This window comes from Epargyreus clarus, unplaced genomic scaffold, assembly GCF_041222505.1.
Source record: "Epargyreus clarus isolate Ecla_fem2 unplaced genomic scaffold, WU_Ecla_fem_2.2 ptg000009l, whole genome shotgun sequence".
Taxonomy (NCBI): domain Eukaryota; kingdom Metazoa; phylum Arthropoda; class Insecta; order Lepidoptera; family Hesperiidae; genus Epargyreus; species Epargyreus clarus.
The window spans coordinates 13803866-13821956 of NW_027332217.1; the positions used below are offsets into that span (position 1 = coordinate 13803866).

The following is an 18091-nucleotide window of genomic DNA, read 5'->3' on the forward strand; positions in this document are numbered from 1 at the left end:
CCGGCGGCACCAGCGCCACGCCTACTTCTGCTTCATAACAGCAGTGTTAAGCTCTGCTGTGTTTGGTTTGAAGGGTGTGGTAAGAGAGATATACTTTTCCGAGGCGATCCAGCTTAGTCCTCAGGGGTGGCGCATCTGTGGCTGACTTCAGGTAGGAATATCCAATCCTATCTGGGGTTGATTACAAACGTCCACGTGCGGCAGTAGCCACTTACCATCAGGTGGACTGCATGCTCGTCTGCTACTCCCATATTATAGAAAAAATATATATAATTTATGGCACCTTCACAAGGAATCCTAGGAAAACATCTCAAGGAAACTTATACGCCTGAAAAAGGTTTTTAAAGGTGTGTGAAAGTTTTACTAAGACTTCGCTGTCTGTCCGTCTCTCACAAGTCTCTGTCTCTTGAATCGCAATAGACTTGATTTTTTACAGAGTATGTATAATGGCGGCTGCAATCACACAAAATGATGAAAATAAAAAAGTTCAGAAAAATCGCCGGGATCGCCATACAATATTATCTATTGAAACGTAGACAGTTCAAATTTTCACAATATACGAGTATGTACTTAAATAATAAATACTAAAAATGAAAAAGAAAAAAATGGTTGTAAGAAAACCTTGGCATTCGAGTTCGACTTACATTTGGTCAATTATATACAAAAATATGGTTCCATATTTGTCGCGTTACAATCACGTCAGGATGGCCGAGCGGTCTAAGGCGCTGCGTTCAGGTCGCAGTCCACTTCTGTGGGCGTGGGTTCGAATCCCACTTCTGACATAAGTAATCTGTATTTCTTTTATTTTCCCAATTGTTTTTACTTGTACAATTATTATACAAGTAACAATAGTAGTATTTCACGAATAGTTTCCTTTTCAATTCATATTTTGTTTTATACACCTTTTTTTGCAATTTGAGAAGATTAATTGTTTAATTAATTATTTTACAGTGCTATTAAGGGATAGAAACAAATATAGCGATTTGTTGGTAATCATTCATAAACTTATTTTTTTAATAAATGGATACGGGAGCGTTTGTGATGATATCGACCACTAGGGTAACTTTAGATATAGGTCATTATAGACCACTATGCAGGTATACAATTATGGAATTGATGAAAAAAACACACATCATTTCCAGTAATTACCCAAGATTGATAATAAACGAGCTATTGCGAGCGTTTTTACGTATTCACTTAAACATTTTGATATTACATATTTTGTATTAGATAAAAGTTGCATCTAAATTTGTGCAAAATAAACAGACAACACATAAACAATTCTAAAAAATAATTTTAGCAAGCAACAGTTATTTTAAAATCGAAATAAATTCAAATTTGCTGAAGTCATATCTATATGACGTCGATACATTAGTTCACGTCATTACACGTATGTGACATACGAACATGCGCATTGGTTGGCGGCCAACGAGAGCTATCGTAAATATGAATGTCGGATGGCACCCGATTTAGATTCAGACAGATATCGGCCGTTATTTACAGTCAGATTAACTGCACTCTCCCTGCATGCCGCCGCCAAAGGTTAAGATAACAGATGACGTACGAGATACGACGGTGGCGGTTTTAATCAATATATATATATTTTTAAAGGAATAATTATGCTGGATGCAGCATTGGTTGTCAACAAATGGCCGATAGTAATAGTAAAATTTAAATTATCAGAAAAAATAATGATTATTTTGAAAACAATTTTATATTATATAAAAAGGTTTAAAGACAAAATATCATATCCTTACTATCCATCGCATTTGCATGTTATTTTTAATGGAAATTATAATATAACAACAATTTTATAAATCAGTAGAAATTACTCGGTATCATATTTCGATTCATTCTGTCTTCTATTAATATAATATCATGCATCAAAGACACATAACAATTATAACAATATACCCTATCAATTATAATACATTATGATTTTACAAAACATAAAAGTTTCGAAGTCATTAATTACCCCAATTGCCTCACGTAGTATTCCTTATCAAATAACCGCAAAACATATTACATAAAAATGTTTAAAAAACAACAAATGATAACAAAATATGACTATGACCGGCGACTTGATTTACCAAAATGGGTCAAATGAGTTCCGTAAATATTCCATCGTGGAAAATTTCTATTGAAAACAATTCGTGCCAATAAGTAGATAAAAATAACTGAAAGTATCTATGCTCATATTATCAATCAGACAAATTAAGGATTTTTTTATTTTTCTATTTCCTGTGATCATCATAATCAACATCATTAACGTCTCACTGCTGCACAGGGATCTCCTATCAGAATGGATCCGGATTAGGATTAGTCCACCGTGCTGGCTGTAATAACTTTGCAATATTGGTCGGGGACAAATTTTGCAAGGTTATCACGAGTTTAATTATCAATGTCAATGGGCGGCAGTGGCTACTTATCATTCGGTTCAATACATGCTCGTTAGCTCCTTCGATATTATAAAAAAAGGAATAAGAAATAAGTAGAAATTCGGATCCTAACTGCCGTGGCATCACTACTACATTTTTTCTTACATTTGTCATTTAATTTAAAATTTGCGGGCTTAGGTATTGTCAGAGTTACCCATATTTGCCTATAAACAATTCCTAACTTTCCTAGTAGCGGCATTATTTTTTTAGAATGTTCGCAAGCACGAATTTTTAATTTATCAGTCGCATGAAACAATATAAATATCAACGCTTAACGCCATCTTATATTTTGTTTAAAAATAAAAATGACAAAGTTTAAACGCGTATAGCGCCATCTATCTTTACGTGGAGTATCCGGGAAACTACGAAAGCTAAGTACGAAAACTTTCCGTAAGCCACAAAGCTGTTCCCATAGATGGCGTTACTGTGTGGCTTCAGCTTTCAGTTTCAGTTACTGGAAGCACCTACTTTCAATGAATGACAACAGATGGCGTTGCTTACTATTTTTGCTACTAAAGTTTTAAATTGTTTGAAATGCATACACTTGACTGATTCTAGGAAAACAGAATTAGAATTAGGTAAATTGGCTTTAAGCCAGACAGATTGAGGATATTGCTAGAATTACTCTAGGTCTTGCAATATAAATTAGATGGAAGGTTGTCGTGATAATGGCAATCTATTACTTGACTTCACTTGCCAAGAAGTTCTAAAAGGCTAGACATTAAGGAAATTAGGCTATTGACCTCAGAAATGACCATATTTTAACCTCGTCACGAAAAATTGGAGTAGTCAACGAAAATTTAGTCCATTTGGTGAGAAGGCTTTAACCCGGCGAGCATGAGGTGAAAAAAGTTACATTAAGAATGTGGCAGGGTATGACATACCCTAAATGTAAAATAGTATAATAAACTCATTATTAACTTTTATTTAAATTTGTTGATTATATTCTCTTAAGTATCAATTCATTACTAGAATTAAATGAAAGAAAGTTTACAATCATGAAATAATATTTTATTTTTAGTTTTTTTCTTACACTATGTAATTATAGTTAAAAAAATTTAAAGGATTATTAAAATTAAATTTTCGACTAAGAACATTACTCTTTGTAGTGTAAATTGACTTAAAACATAAAAAAGAGATACTCTTCTAAGAAGAATTAATAATATATTTTTTAATTAGAAAAAATCAATTCAGGCACTATCGTTTAGATCAGCATAATTTTCACATGTAAATTTTGCATGCTCCATACATATGGGCTTACCACAAACGCTGCAGGAGTGTTTGGTTTTCCTATCCTTCTTGGATGGACAATCCTGGCATCTCACATATCGCTGTGGTACATTTACATGTTTGGGTGAGAGCTCGCCCAGCTGTTTCAGGATTCGCTGGTGAATGTAGCTTGGAATATGTTTTTTCGATTTTCTTGCACGAAGTTGTTCGTATATCATTGATAAACCCAAATTACGAATAAATTCTGTTCTCTTTATTCCAATGTCTTTATTCATGCTCGGTTATGATATTTTCTGACCTAACCCTCACATTTGGACGCTGACAATTCTTGTACCACTTTGAACCATCTTTGGATATATAGAAAGGCCCACGTACATGCCGAGAAGCTGATACTCTTGCACTGAGAAGAGACAAGGGTAATTCATCCTCGGGATCGCTTTGTGGTTCATTAGTTACAGCGTCTTCTTGTCTAATGTTAGACGAAACGTCACCGGGGTCATCGCCCTCTTGCTCCGTGCCAGAATTCACTACAGTGATCAGTTTTTCCTTCCGAACTGGAGTCATCTGAAGAATCAGTTGCAGCCTCCTCTAACATAGCACCATCCAATCCATTCTTCTTGTCTTTCACAATCCATTTCGACCAGAAACTAAAATTAAAATAGAAAAATAAAGTTGCTACTAAAATATAAAATTAAAATGATATAAACTTGTAAAGTAAAATCATAAATAATAACAAAAGTAATAAAAGAACAATAAAAATTAATTACATAAAAAAAATACTTTAAAAATGACGTGGGGTATTACATACCCGTGACAGATGTGCACACGAATTACTCAGCCGATGTCCGGCGCAACACTCCGATCACGGCACTGTCCCCTCCCGCAAACCCTAGCCCGCAGGTACTGAGCGTACGAGTGTGGCCAGACGAATATTTAAAAAAATACATAACTTTTTAAGTATACCCGGGTATGAAATACCCTGGGTCATGCTCGCCGGGTTAATGTCTGAGGATATCTATAATCAACCCTAGATAGATTTGGAGCTCTATTCAAGGTCGATAGATGAATTGCTATCCCTGTGAACTAATTTGGAATGCTTCGTATACCTAAGTGTCTTCCGCCGCACGAATAAATAGCGGAGGCTTTATAATAGGGTCACATTTTGACCCTTTGGATACGGAACCCTAAAATATTGCTACACAAAAATATAATAATGTCTTTTTTTATAATATAAGAGTAGCAGACGAGCATGCAGTCTACTTGATGGTAAGTGGCTACTGCCGCCCATGGACATCTGTAATCAACCCCTGAAAGAATTAGATATTCCTACCTGAGGCCGGCCGCAGATGCGCCGCTACCCCTGAGGACTAAACTGGAATGTCTCCCTTAACACACCTAACACTGCTGCTATTAGGTAGAAATAGGCGTATGTATGTATGTATGTATGTACGTATGTATGTACGTATGTACGTGTAAGTATGTCTATATATTACTGTATATTTTCAATACAAAATTTTTCAATTTATGATTTGCGTAAGTGAGATGTCCAGTATAAACCTACACATTCTACTGTGGCTTTACGATCAAACCATAAAACTCGCTCGTAAAACACTACAAAAAGCCTCGTTCGGTTGACAGTCACATTTGTTATCTATTACTCAGTTTACTTTCCACATTTTTTTATTTTTATGGTTCCGTACACAAAGGGTGCTAGCGGAACCCTAAGTAATGCTGTCCGTTCGCCTTTCATAGAGCTGTAGGTATCTTTTATATCGAAATAAGTGGACTAGAATGTTACTCAAATTGTGTATTGTCATTTCTACTCTAACAAAAAAATAAAATTAGAAAAAAAAATAAGTTGGTCCCCATAGAGAAATATGTCTTTTCAGACGTTTTTCGATGTTTGGAATCGAACGATGAAGGGTTCTAAAATATTTTAATTGTCGTCAACCCATTATTATCCCTGTGATGGGCACGGGTCTTCTTTCATAATGAGCAGCTTTAAGCCATAGTCGATCGCGCTGGCCAAGTCTTAGTAGTCTTCACATGCCTTGTTTTTTTTTTCGAGGGGGAAACCTTCAAAAGGTACCCGACGACGTGGGAGCGACTCCGGGTTATGTGGGATTTTTACCGCACTAAAACCCCCCGGTGGCCGTCCTCAGCGCTTGTTGGAGAACTCCGGGATCTCCGACGGAACACAACCGGAGTCCTCCAAGCGCGATGCCCGGATCGGGCTCTTCCCTGGGGAAGCGTTCGCTTCTCCCACAACATCTGGTGATTACGACGGTATGCGGCCAAACATACCGCCGTCCTTCCCGGGGTAGCATACTGGACGGTTCGAGCTCCCACTCTTGCCGCCCGCAACCCCGGAAGCCCCCTTTAAGTCGCCTCTTACGACAGGCAGGGGATACCGTAGCCCTATTCTAGTCCCGGAACTACAGGGACAAGTCTTCACATACCTATGAGATTTTTTTAAACATTTTAAGTATGTAGGTCTCACCACAATGTTTTCCTTCACCGTGAAAGCAAGTGATAATTTATTTCTAATCAACATAACTTTAACAAATCAGAGGTGCGTGCCTGGGATTTGAACCTCGGACCCCTCGATCGAGAGGCCGAGTTTCATGCACTAGGCCGTAATAACTAGGCTGTTACTGCTATAATTACCATATTTTAATCCCAAATATAAAAAGTTAGGCGACTTTTCCTTTAACCTATCATTAACTCCTTTCTCTTTAAAATGTAAAAATATATTTTATTTTTATAATTTCGTAATTTTTGTGTCATTTAAAAATCTATCTTTGAATAAGGCGAAGGCGTTTTCACCTTTACCCTTTTTGGGCTTAGTTATTTATAACCGTCCTATTAACGTCATAATGACCAAGTTCTTAGACATTCTAAACTGATTTTCGCTATGAATCCACTTACATTTTGATATTTTACCCAACGTGATCTTTAGGAGAGGGAGGAGATTCGTGCCTTGAATAATTTGAGTAGGGTAGAGCTACAGTTAAACTACAAGAAACTTTTAGTATAACTTTATTTTTTAATGACTCTAAGTCGTCGTCAAACTATTATCGTCCCACTGCTGGGCACGGGTCTCCTCTCAGAATGAGAGGGAAGCCATATCCCACCGTGTTGGCCATATGTGAATTGGTAGATTTCACAGGCCTTTCAGGATAATCATTTATAAACTCTTAGATGTGTAGATTTCCTTACGACGTATTCCTTTATCATTAAAGCAAGTGTCAATTAATTTCTTATACGCACATAACTTTGAAAAACAGAGGCCTGGGGTTTGAACCTCTGACTTCCCGATTGAGAGGTCGAGTTTCTAACCACAAGGCTATCACTGATTTTTTTATCCCCAAGTCAAAAGAAGTTAATTGCGCTTAGCCCTGCGTTTTATGCAGGTCTATACCGATCTGCAAAGTTAGTGACGTCGGACGCGGTCAGGAGTTGGATGGGTGACCGCTAGTGGTTAAATGCCATGCACGCTATCGAGATTCAGATAAGCTGTTAGTCATCATTGGATAGTAGCTGTTAACTAGTCGATGACTTTATGATCAAGAAAATATTGAGATAGGGCATAAAAAAAGGATCGCAACCCGATCGTAAATTAAAATCGCAGAAAACAGGTAAGTAGTCAATATCAATATCACTTCAGAACGTGTTTTAAAGTTTTCGTAAAAGTAAGTACTTAATCAATGATGAAGTGTTTCGATTAAGGAGAAGTGTAAACAAACTTTATTTACATTCAAATATTTATATAGCTCTGGAACATTAAGTGCTGCTATATAAGGGATAAAATTTAATACATTATCAACAATAATTTATATGTAATACATAACAATTTACATTTACAAAGATTTTACTTAAGTTGAACATTTTTTTCGAAATTTGTATCTGTTCGCAATGAGTTTAAATTATTATTTTAATATATTCATTTAAGACCCTCCATTTTTTTATATTATATGGCAAATTTTAAAATAAATTAAGAAAATGTATACAGCTGGGTAAGTAAATGTGTATACGGAACCTTCGGTGCGCGAGTTTGAGTCACATTTGGCCGATGCTGGTGTCACGATTTTTTTCCATTTGTCCATTGTGTACCTTACTGATTTTATTGCTTACGACCCTCTTAACCTAAGTAGGACTTTTTAAATTCACGCGCTTATTTGCAGGCTGCCAAAACTTAGCCCTATTTCTTTTATATTGTCTGTATTATATTTAAATGATATTTCACGCAAAGGCATAGAGAAAATAGCTACTAACTATTTACTACTCCAATATTTACATTTAAAGTAATGGAAAGTTAAGCTTTCAATAATAAGTGTGTGTGTTTGATAAATACACACACAAGTAAAATAATATCAACAACAATAGATTTAGGATAGGAAGTTTTTTTTTTTTTTTTTTTTTTTTATAATATAAGAGTAGCAGACGAGCATGCAGTCCACCTGATGGTAAGTGGCTACTGCCGCCCATGGACATCTGTAATCAACCCCAGATAGGATTAGATATTCCTACCTGAGGTCGGCCACAGATGCGCCGCTACCCCTGAGGACTAAGCTGGAACGCCTCGGAAAAGTCTGTCTCAATATCATTATCATTTATATGCCTGTCTGCGACCGAACCCGGAGTCGAAAGTACCGATATAGTGCGCTACATCGCTACATGGACAGCTCTAATCAACCCCATATAGATTCCTGCCTGAGGTTGGCTACAGAGTTACAGAAGCGCCCGTACCCCTGAGGATTAAGCTGGAACGCCTCGTAAAATTATGTCTCCCTGACCACACCCTTCAAACTAAAATACAGCAGTGTTTAACACTGCCGTTATTTGCTTGAAATAAGTGCACAGTACAGGCACATTCTGTCGTTAGTAATGGGTTATCATTACTGTCCCACTGCACGGCACATGTTATAGCCCACCACGCTGGCCAAGTGCAAGGTATATTTCATACATTTTTGAAAACTTTTTTATGAAGATCTGCATCTAAGCTATGTAAATGATCATTCATTTCTGATATGCACGTAACTTTGAAAAATCTGCAGTCGAACCTCAGACTGGTTTTTGGAAAAGTTACTAAATAAATCTGTAAAGGTGTAAAACTCATTCATATTCAATTATATGACTCCCACGCCAAGATTGGAATTATAAGTCCTAATAACTACTAAGTAATATAGAGCTGTATATCGAAATTTATAATTTTAAGAGTGTGTAAAGTCAGATTAACTTTTCTAATATTTAAATTAAGAACTCGAGGCATTTCGTTTTAGTTCTTTGGTGTAGCAATATATATGCGATCCATTTCAGGTAGGATTTGCCTCGTATGCTGTTCTATTATTTAAAAAATAAAAATACATTGTCCGTTACACGCTATTTTATTTCGTTTCGCGCCATTAAACTGCACAAGCCTTTATTTATGTTTACGTGTCAGTTCGGATCAAAAAGGCTTAGAGCGGCGAGAGGTGTTAATCAGGTCGAGTTGTAGTTGTGCACACGATAAATTAGTGCTCGAGCTTTCTTAAGATGGTTGCCTAATTAGGTAGGTTTTCACTGATTCAAGTTGAACCCTGACCCCATTGTTACGGTGTTATCAAGATTGGATCATCGATACGCCCTGTCCAGTACTCGCGTGCCGTCCCGACGCCTCAGTCGACTGACGGCCGGCGCGGTAACGTCTCGTTCGTAAATACAAACTTTCGCACATTTTTCACGATGACTGAATACAATTTGAAGTGACGTTGTTCCAAATTCGAACGCGGCGGTTAACGCGCGAATTTTTGACAACTTGCATTTATAATGACGTGAGAGTTTTTAGGCAAAGGTGTTTTGTGCAAACAGTTGATTTTTGTGTTTTTTTTTTAATTATAGTGTACGGTTGTAGGATAAGATTCTGCTCTGGTAAGATTAAACAGACCAAGATGATCACACATAGGAACCGCTATAACTTAATTAGGTATTTAGAAATAATACTAACAATATTTTCATTTATCTTTTTCCAAAAAAAATCGGAAGAAAGATTAATCTTAATCTAATAGAATTTTGTCAAGATATCTTATGTCGTCTTTATGTATCTAATAAATGTAACATTTACATTGAAGTTTTACAGACATTCAACGTATCAGACAAGGGTCGTGTCAGACAAAATCATATTTTTCTATACAAATATGTTGACAGGCACGGCCTACAGTAGATTATTTTAATATAAGTTCATATACATTGTATGGAAGAATTCAGATTCGTCTGCCTCGGGACGCGTCTGATACGCTCTACGTCTGTAGATGAAAATGAATCCTAAGACTGGATCACTATTTACCACATATAGAAAAATATATTATTGTATATATTTATTTACATATATCGTGTGGATTTATGACTAAAGTTGATAATAAAAGTTATAAATTTTGTATATAAAATTCTCGTGTCACAATGTTAGTTACTGTACTCCTCCGAAATTGCTTTACCGATTTTCACCAAAATATGCATATTCAGTAGGTCTGAGAATCGGCTACTATCTATTTTTCATACACCTAAGTGATAAGGGTTGTTCACCCTTAACATTTTTTTATTTATATGGCAACATAACGTTTTAGGGCCAGCTAGTATTGATATATAAAAATGATTAAAGTATATTTAATAATAAATCAAATTAGAAACAATAATCTCGCTCTCTATTTATATGGGAACAACACGCGATGCTTTAATCGCTTATAAATTTGAGGCAAAGTAAATACAAAGTCGTAATTATATACGTACCTACTTCTATAAGTACATATTTTTATATATTTTAGTAAATGGCTACTGCCGCCTATAATTAACCCCAATAAAGTTTAGAGCTTTAACTAAGGTTTTCCATGCGGATCTAAGAATTATGTTGGAACGCCACAAATAAATATATCTACCTTATCACGCCCTTCAAACTAGAACAAAGCGCTGAACACTACTGTTATTAATCAGAAATTGAGTTGCCGGTGGAGCCCCCGAATTTGAACCACCAAAGTCTAATTTGAACCTTCAAAATTAATAATATATTATGTTAGTCTTATAGAGTTACTAACATCGTCAAAATTAATATTGTTTCATGACAGTCTTACTTATAGAGTAACTAGCTGGCCCAGCAATCGTTGTGTTGCCATATAAATAAAAAAATGTTAAGGGTGAACAACCCTTATCACTTAGCGGTATGAAAAATAGATATTACCGATTCTCAGACCTACTGAATATGCATATAAAATTGGATGAAAATCCGTAAAGCCGTTTTGAGGGAGTACGGTAACTAACATTGTGACACGAGAATTTTATTTATAAGATTGTCAAAAATACGATTATTGAAAGGCGTTTAAAACAAAACAAAACAGAATAATCTCTACAAAGTACGGTCTTCAAAAACAGGAGTGACGTCCACTTTTTATGTTTCAATAAATAAAGACGAAATAATAAAAGTCTTTGAAATTTAAAGTTTACGACAACAAGAATGTAACGCTACGTGCGGTAGTCATTTACTTATATTTTGAGTTAGTTGATTTATCTGCAAAAGTTGCCAACTTTATTTTTGGAAAGCATTTAACGCAAATATATGTGTATTCAGAAACAGAAAGCGGTGATAGCCTAGTGGTTAGAATTTTGGTTTTTCTCGGCGGGGATCCGAGGTTCAAATACTAGGCAGTTATATCTGATTTTCCAATTGTGTCGTCTTCATCTACCCAATACTGTTCCACTTTTGGGCACCAGTCTCCTCTAAGAGTATCAGGGAATTAGGCCATGGTCCACAGCGCAGTCTAAATGCGCTTAAACGCCCAAAACGCCTCAGAATTAAAAGCAAAGAAGTTCCTGAAAAACAATAAGAAGAAGAATTCCAGAAAATTCCAAAGAAAATGTATGTGAAGACTAACAATCCGCACTTGGCCAGTGAGGTAGATCTTCTCTCTCTAAGTCTGTCAGGAGACCCATTCCCAGCAGTGGGACAATAATGGGAGACAACAATTTGTTTATTTGCAACGCCGACGTCATTCCTGGATTTACCGCAAATATACTCGGAAACAAACTGTCACTGACAAGCTTTTGGCTCCAAAACGATTTTCATTGCGCGAAGAAAAAATAACGGTATTTCTATTATTAAGAATCGTAGGTGCGCCTTATTTCCGACATTTTTATTGTGTCAAAAGTATTCTACACAACTATTATGAGACTCAACTAGAAGTGTTTTTAACGGCTATACGACTCGTGTAAAAACGTTCAGGATCATCAGAAGAATGTATTGGGCTTGCTAGATACTTAGGACAATACTCGTAGGTCTTAGGGATGGCGATCTGAGATCGATTATTCGAAGATTTTTTTTTCGCTATCTTCGCGTTCATAGGTGAAAAGATCGAAGATCGATTTTTGGAGAGCCGATTCTTTGGGCCGCAACTTTTTTGTGAATCGATTTATTACACTTCGATTCGAATTGATTCAAGAATCGATCTTTTTTGGAAGGAATCGCCATCCCTAAGACGTCTTTTTCTAGCCACTTCCCTCTATCACTTAGTTACCACAACATCCGACACCAGCAAGTCTCCTCAGTTTCACAAAAAATAAACGGTCAGAGTCAATATAAATACCATCAAGGGTGGTCAACGACCAGTAATCATCGATCGATTATAACTCTTAAGTTCTGCAGACTTTACTATGGTGAGGGTTCTATGGAACGGTTAGACCTGGTGCTTACATCACCTTTCCATCGCATTACTCACCGGAATATGAAGTTCCATATCAACTGGACTTGTGGCAATTCTCTACAGTTCGGTTTGCAGTGTCATTTTGCTACGTATGTGGAAAATGTGGAACTTCCTTCCTAGGTATTATCGAAAGGTGCAAAAAGAGCTCATCTTCAAAGGTGGCGACTCCACTAGTGACGGAAGTTACGGTGAATGCTTTCCATAGCCCGTCTGCCTCATCGTTAGGTATGCATGCATGCCATCCACGAATACTATGCCAAAAAATCCATCATAAATATAAAATGATAGCATCGCATCTGTAATCCGATTCAAACCGCTACTAGGATTCAATTGGTGTATTCTATTACAGTATCGATAAATCTTTAATTTGTAAACATCACTATCAAAATTATCTTTAACAAAAGCTTTATTCCGGCCGAGAATCAAATCTGAACATTTTCAGCGGTACTGAACAGCGGTTTAGCATAGCCAGTATTACTAAGCATATAACTATGCCTACGATTTTGCAATATGCTAATTAAAAGCCAATCTGTTCAATAAAGTAATTTATCACGATTATCGCATCATAACAGTATATTACACAGATAGTAGGTAATATATCTTTTAATTGGGTTGCAAATTTAATTATTAATCTGAATAAGTATCTTATGAATTCTCTCTGTAGGAAATTGGCACGTTAATTGTATAATATTATACTTAATTAGATGGAGTGTTAAGCGCTGCTGTGTTCTGGTGAAGGGTAAATGGTGTAAAGGATGTTGGAAGGGAAAAACATTTACATAAGGCTTTCCAACTTAGTCTTAGAGGTAGCGACCCCTCTGTAGCCGATCTAGGGTAGGACTCGGGCGATAGTGACCACTTTCCATCATATGGACTGCAAGCACGTTTGCTACTTCTACAATATAAAAGAAAAACAAATCGGTTGCTAAAAAATATTGTATCTCTAGATTGACTTAAATGGAGAAGTTTTGGCACTTTACGTAGAAATTTTCACAATATTTGCACTTTTTATTTTTACTTTAGTCCAACCCACATAGGTGGCACAGTTTCATGTTATATGTGACGGACGGACCTAGTGAGAGGACTCAAAAGGACTAAACCATTTGAGTTAGTGACATGACACAGTGTAGTGTTAGTGAAGTAGTGATAAGTGAACATTATAGAACACAAGAACAATGTGTCTACTCCTTTATGTGATAAGACAAAGAAGTGCAGTGTCAGAGGACGCCGCCTTCATTATATGATTATTTAGCAGTTTAAGTTAGCGTAAAAATACTCATTAGTCTTATAGTAGGCTAGATTGTAATAAATATAAAGTACCTTATTACTCATTCGGTACTTTATACATGGGAAAAAAAAGTTATATGTTGGGAAATTAAATAAATGTGCCATCCTTAGCTTATAACTTAATACTTATATATAATATATTTAATGTAAAATAGCACGAACACTTTCAGCTCTAGTAATTTCGTCGCTGTTTATTGCTATTAATTCAAACATTGCTTTTGGCACATGAATCAAATAAACTGTTTACAACGTACGATATTACGGATTAAATATTAATATTAAAGTATAATTATATTTGAAACGATAATAAATCGTGCTCTGTTGAACTTTACTCCATATCTAATATTGTACTTGTATCTGTGAGTGTACGTACATAGAATGTACATGTAGAATGTATTTACACCTTCCTCAGAAGTCTTCAGAAGTGGTTACGGATTTGTGGTCTTGGACTTCAGAGAAATCCTGTCCTAATCAAAAGGGACCTGACTCCTTAGGGAGCGACGCCGAGTTTTGTGGTATTTTTACCGCATTAACCCCTTCGGCCGTCCTCAGCGTTTGGTGGAGAACTCCAGCATCTCCCACGGAACACAACTCCGGTTCTCCAAGTATGACGTCCCTATCTGGCTCTGCCCTGGAGGAGCTTCTTTCATCACTACTTATTCCGAAAATAATCAAATAACATAAAATATATTTATCAGAAAAAAAGTTTTAAATTCTGTATTTTCTACAAACATAGAGACACAAAGCCAACACACACGCAATATTGTTTACATGGTTGTTATAAATATCTTATAAAATACGTAATACGTAGAACAATCCCACCTGACGTATGCTTGTTTAGTTCTAAAATACCCGTATCTGGGTCACGTTCAGTGCCAGACCCAGAAATAAAACCCTAAGAATGAGAAATTCGGTAAACTGTGAAATAACATGTGGTTATTTACGACTTTTATATTGGATGTAACTTTGTCGTAGAATGTGAGTAACCTTCGTATTATTGTAACTATTTTTTGCTGTGTAGGAGTGTCCAGAAACACTACGTTAGGTATTTATTATACGTTGTCCATGTAGTTCCGGGACCAGAATAGGGCTACAGTATCCTCTGCCTGTCATAAGAGGCGACTTAAAGGAGCTTCCGGGGTTGCGGGCGGTAAGAGTGGGAGCTCGAACCGTCCAGCACGCCAGTGTCGTGCACACCAGACAATGTAGTGAGTGTCATACTCACCGGAGCGAAGCCCGGCGGGGCAACGCGCTGAGAGGACTCTGGTTGCGTTCCTTTGGAGATCAGGAGGACTTTACGCAGCGCCGAATACGACCACCAGATCCTTGATTTTTATTTATTTTTTATTTTTTAAAGATTTCCCTACAATTTAAGATTCGTGGCGCTACACTAGGATTCCTTCTTCATTCCTTGTGATTTCCACAACACACAAAACTTAAAATGAAAATCCAAATCGATCCTCTAGATATCAATCAAGCCGATAGTATATTAGATACGAATTAAATTAAATTTATTATCTGTTACAAACATTGTCACAAATCCACAATCGCACAAATTGATGTATACTTAGCACTTGATGTAACATCGTATAAATGTATTTATACCAACGAGATACCTCAAACAATATAAGCAAGAACAATACCAACGCTTCCGTTTCACGAGACATAGCTTTTAGGTACAGATATATAATTTAGTCTACAATGCTTACATTATGCTCGGAATGAGGAAAAATCCCATAAGAAAGCGAGAACAATTAAGTAATGTCTACGGATACATTTCTAAGTTTTGCGGTTGCTAAAAACACTTATGCGTTTCAACTGATCGCAGATTTCATATTGATATACGACCATTGGCTACGTTTGAGCAACTGGTAGTTTAGCGTTTAGATAGTTAACGCGACTAGCAAAATTGCTATCAATCTACTCGGCAACTATTTAGTTTGTAGCACAAACAATTGCCGGTTGACAGGATTTGCAAATAAAGTCGATCATGTAGCGCTCGTCGGTTGTCGAAGCAACAAATTGGACGCCTGAATAGCAGCAGCTTAAGCAACTGTTCAGTAGCTAAAGCAACAAGACTGTAGCTTTAGCAACTATCACTCGAGCAAAAGTAAATAAGCAGACGACAAAAGCACAGAATTGGTACATGGTTAAACGTTTAAAAGATAACTTGCGCTTGTATGATTGTTATCTAATTGTGCATTGTGCATGTGTGTTGTGTGACTGATTTGTAAATGTACCAAATTGATGTAGGTCCCGTTTGTATCTACGGATATTAAACGTGTCAGATAATGACCGTGACAGACAAAATCATATGTACATACAATATTTTGTGGTTCGACTCCGGCGGCACCACCGCCACACCTATTTCTACCTAATAACAGCAGTGTTAGGCGCTGCTGTGTTCCGTTTTGAAGGGTGTGGTAAGAGAGACATACTTTTCCGAGGCGTTCCAGCTTAGTCCTCAGGGATAGCGACGCATCTGTGGCTGACGTCAGGTAGGAATATCTAATCCTATTTGGGGTTGATTACAGATGTCCATGGGCGGCAGTACCCACTTACTATCAGGTAGACTGCATGCTCGTCTGCTACTTTTATATTACAAAAAAAAGCTATTAAACTAGGTACTCGGCGACTATTTAGTAGCTACAAAAACGAGTAAACAATTGATGGTTGACAAAATTTTCAAATAAAATCCAACAGGTATCGCTCGTTGGTCGCCCAAGCAACAATGGCACGCTTGGACGCTTAAATGGCAGCTGCTTAACCAACTGTCTACCATGACTCACATCGGGCTGCTCTATATCTAGAGATGTAAATGAACCCTTTTTACCAGTTTCGACCAAAATCTCCCTGTCAATGTCATTATTGCATCCTATCCTTGACTATGCAGATGTTTGCTATCTAGATCTAACTGAGGAGCAACTTAATAAGCTTAAGCGTATTCAAAATTTGTTTATCAGATTCATATTTCGAATTCGTAAATATGATCACATTTCAGAGTATCTAAAGAAACTCAAGTGGCTCCCAATTCGTCTTCGTCGGAATACTCATATTCTTTCTACTTTATACTGCGTCCTGTTTAATTCAAACAGTCCTAATTACTTAAGGGAACGATTTAACTATCTACATCTCTCTCACGACACACGCTTTCTTCGTTCCAATGAAAATCTTTCCCTTGCCACTCCTTGTTCTTCATCCTTCTTCGGCAGATCCTTTACTGCAGTGGCTGTGCGCCTATGGAATTCCTTGCCATCTGTTATCCGTCGCGCCCAGTCACTAGACTCTTTTAAAAGACTAGTGAAGGAATTTTACCTAACACTTTAACGCGATATACATTTGAAACATTATTATTACTTGCATTTATTTATCATATCGCTTTTCTATTTATCCTATCCTATTCTGTGTCCCACTATGTGTGTGCACTATCTCTATCCCTTCTTCACCTTTTACACTATATTTTACACTTATTAGCTGCTGATATGTCCAAAGATAAATTCTAGTTGGTATGTTTATACTTTTGTACACCCCTACCCTGTATTTCTTGTATCTGAAATGTTTTTCTTTCAATAACTATGGTTTTCTGGAAGAGATCGCTTTTAAGTGATAAGACCGCCTGTTGTACTTTTCATTATATGTATGTTAATATTTGTCATTTATTAGTTGGTGTACAATAAAGCGTTTCGTTATTCGTGTATAATGGGAATAGGACAATCAATAAAATTTGGCAGGCTCCAGTATTTTATTCAAAGGATGGGTAATATATGCATCTTTCTGCGGTGATTTCAGTTAAATCTCTTCGTAGTTCAATAGTGGCAACATTATTATACATTTCTTATAACAACAATGTAACACTGTATTTTTCTTTCAAAACCTTAATAAGGTTTTTTTACTAACACTTACACCTTTCACCTTAGCTCCCAGTAATACATCTGTGGCTGACTTCAAGAAAAGTTTGTAAACAACGAAAATTCAGCGAGAAATTTCGGAGGAGAAAATTCCCAGTAAGTTGGAAGGTTATTCCGAAGGGCGTTCAACACTATCCATGGTTTATAATTTTTGTTATATTACTTTAGTGGAAATTCCTGTACTGTCTTGATATATTTTTATGATGAAGGGGAAACCTTCATATATGTAATCCGATTGCGTGAAAGAACACCAGGTTAGAAGGAATTTTTAGCTACTAAAATCATCTGGTGACCGTCTTCAGCGCTACGTGAAGGCACTTCGGACTTCGGGAATCGGGTTCAAAGGAGCGCGACCAACGTCCTTTGAGCGCGTTATACCGATCGGGTGGATCCCTGGTGAGCATTTACGCTCACCACACCTTCTGGTTACGTCACATAAATAGTCGAACTTCCAGGAATAGTTGGTTGGCTGGTTTGATTTCACACTTATATCATCCGAAAT

General features: G+C 36.7%; 1 protein-coding gene and 1 non-coding gene across 4 annotated transcripts in view; both read left to right on the plus strand.

The window, feature by feature from the left end:
* The window catches only part of LOC140745040 (uncharacterized), a 124824-nt gene that overhangs the window by 58664 nt on the left and 48069 nt on the right, over nucleotides 1-18091 (plus strand). For 2 of the 3 annotated variants that reach the window (XM_073076792.1, XM_073076794.1), the window contains exon 1: nucleotides 9325-9578. The exons of the other annotated variant lie outside the window; for it this stretch is intronic. The gene's annotated coding sequence lies outside the window, so the exon portion shown is untranslated. Of the gene's footprint in view, nucleotides 1-9324; nucleotides 9579-18091 lie in introns of those variants that run through there. 3 annotated transcript variants of the gene reach the window in all.
* TRNAL-CAG (transfer RNA leucine (anticodon CAG)) lies at nucleotides 699-782 on the plus strand. Its single transcript has one exon. It is a non-coding gene; the product is annotated as a tRNA-Leu (tRNA).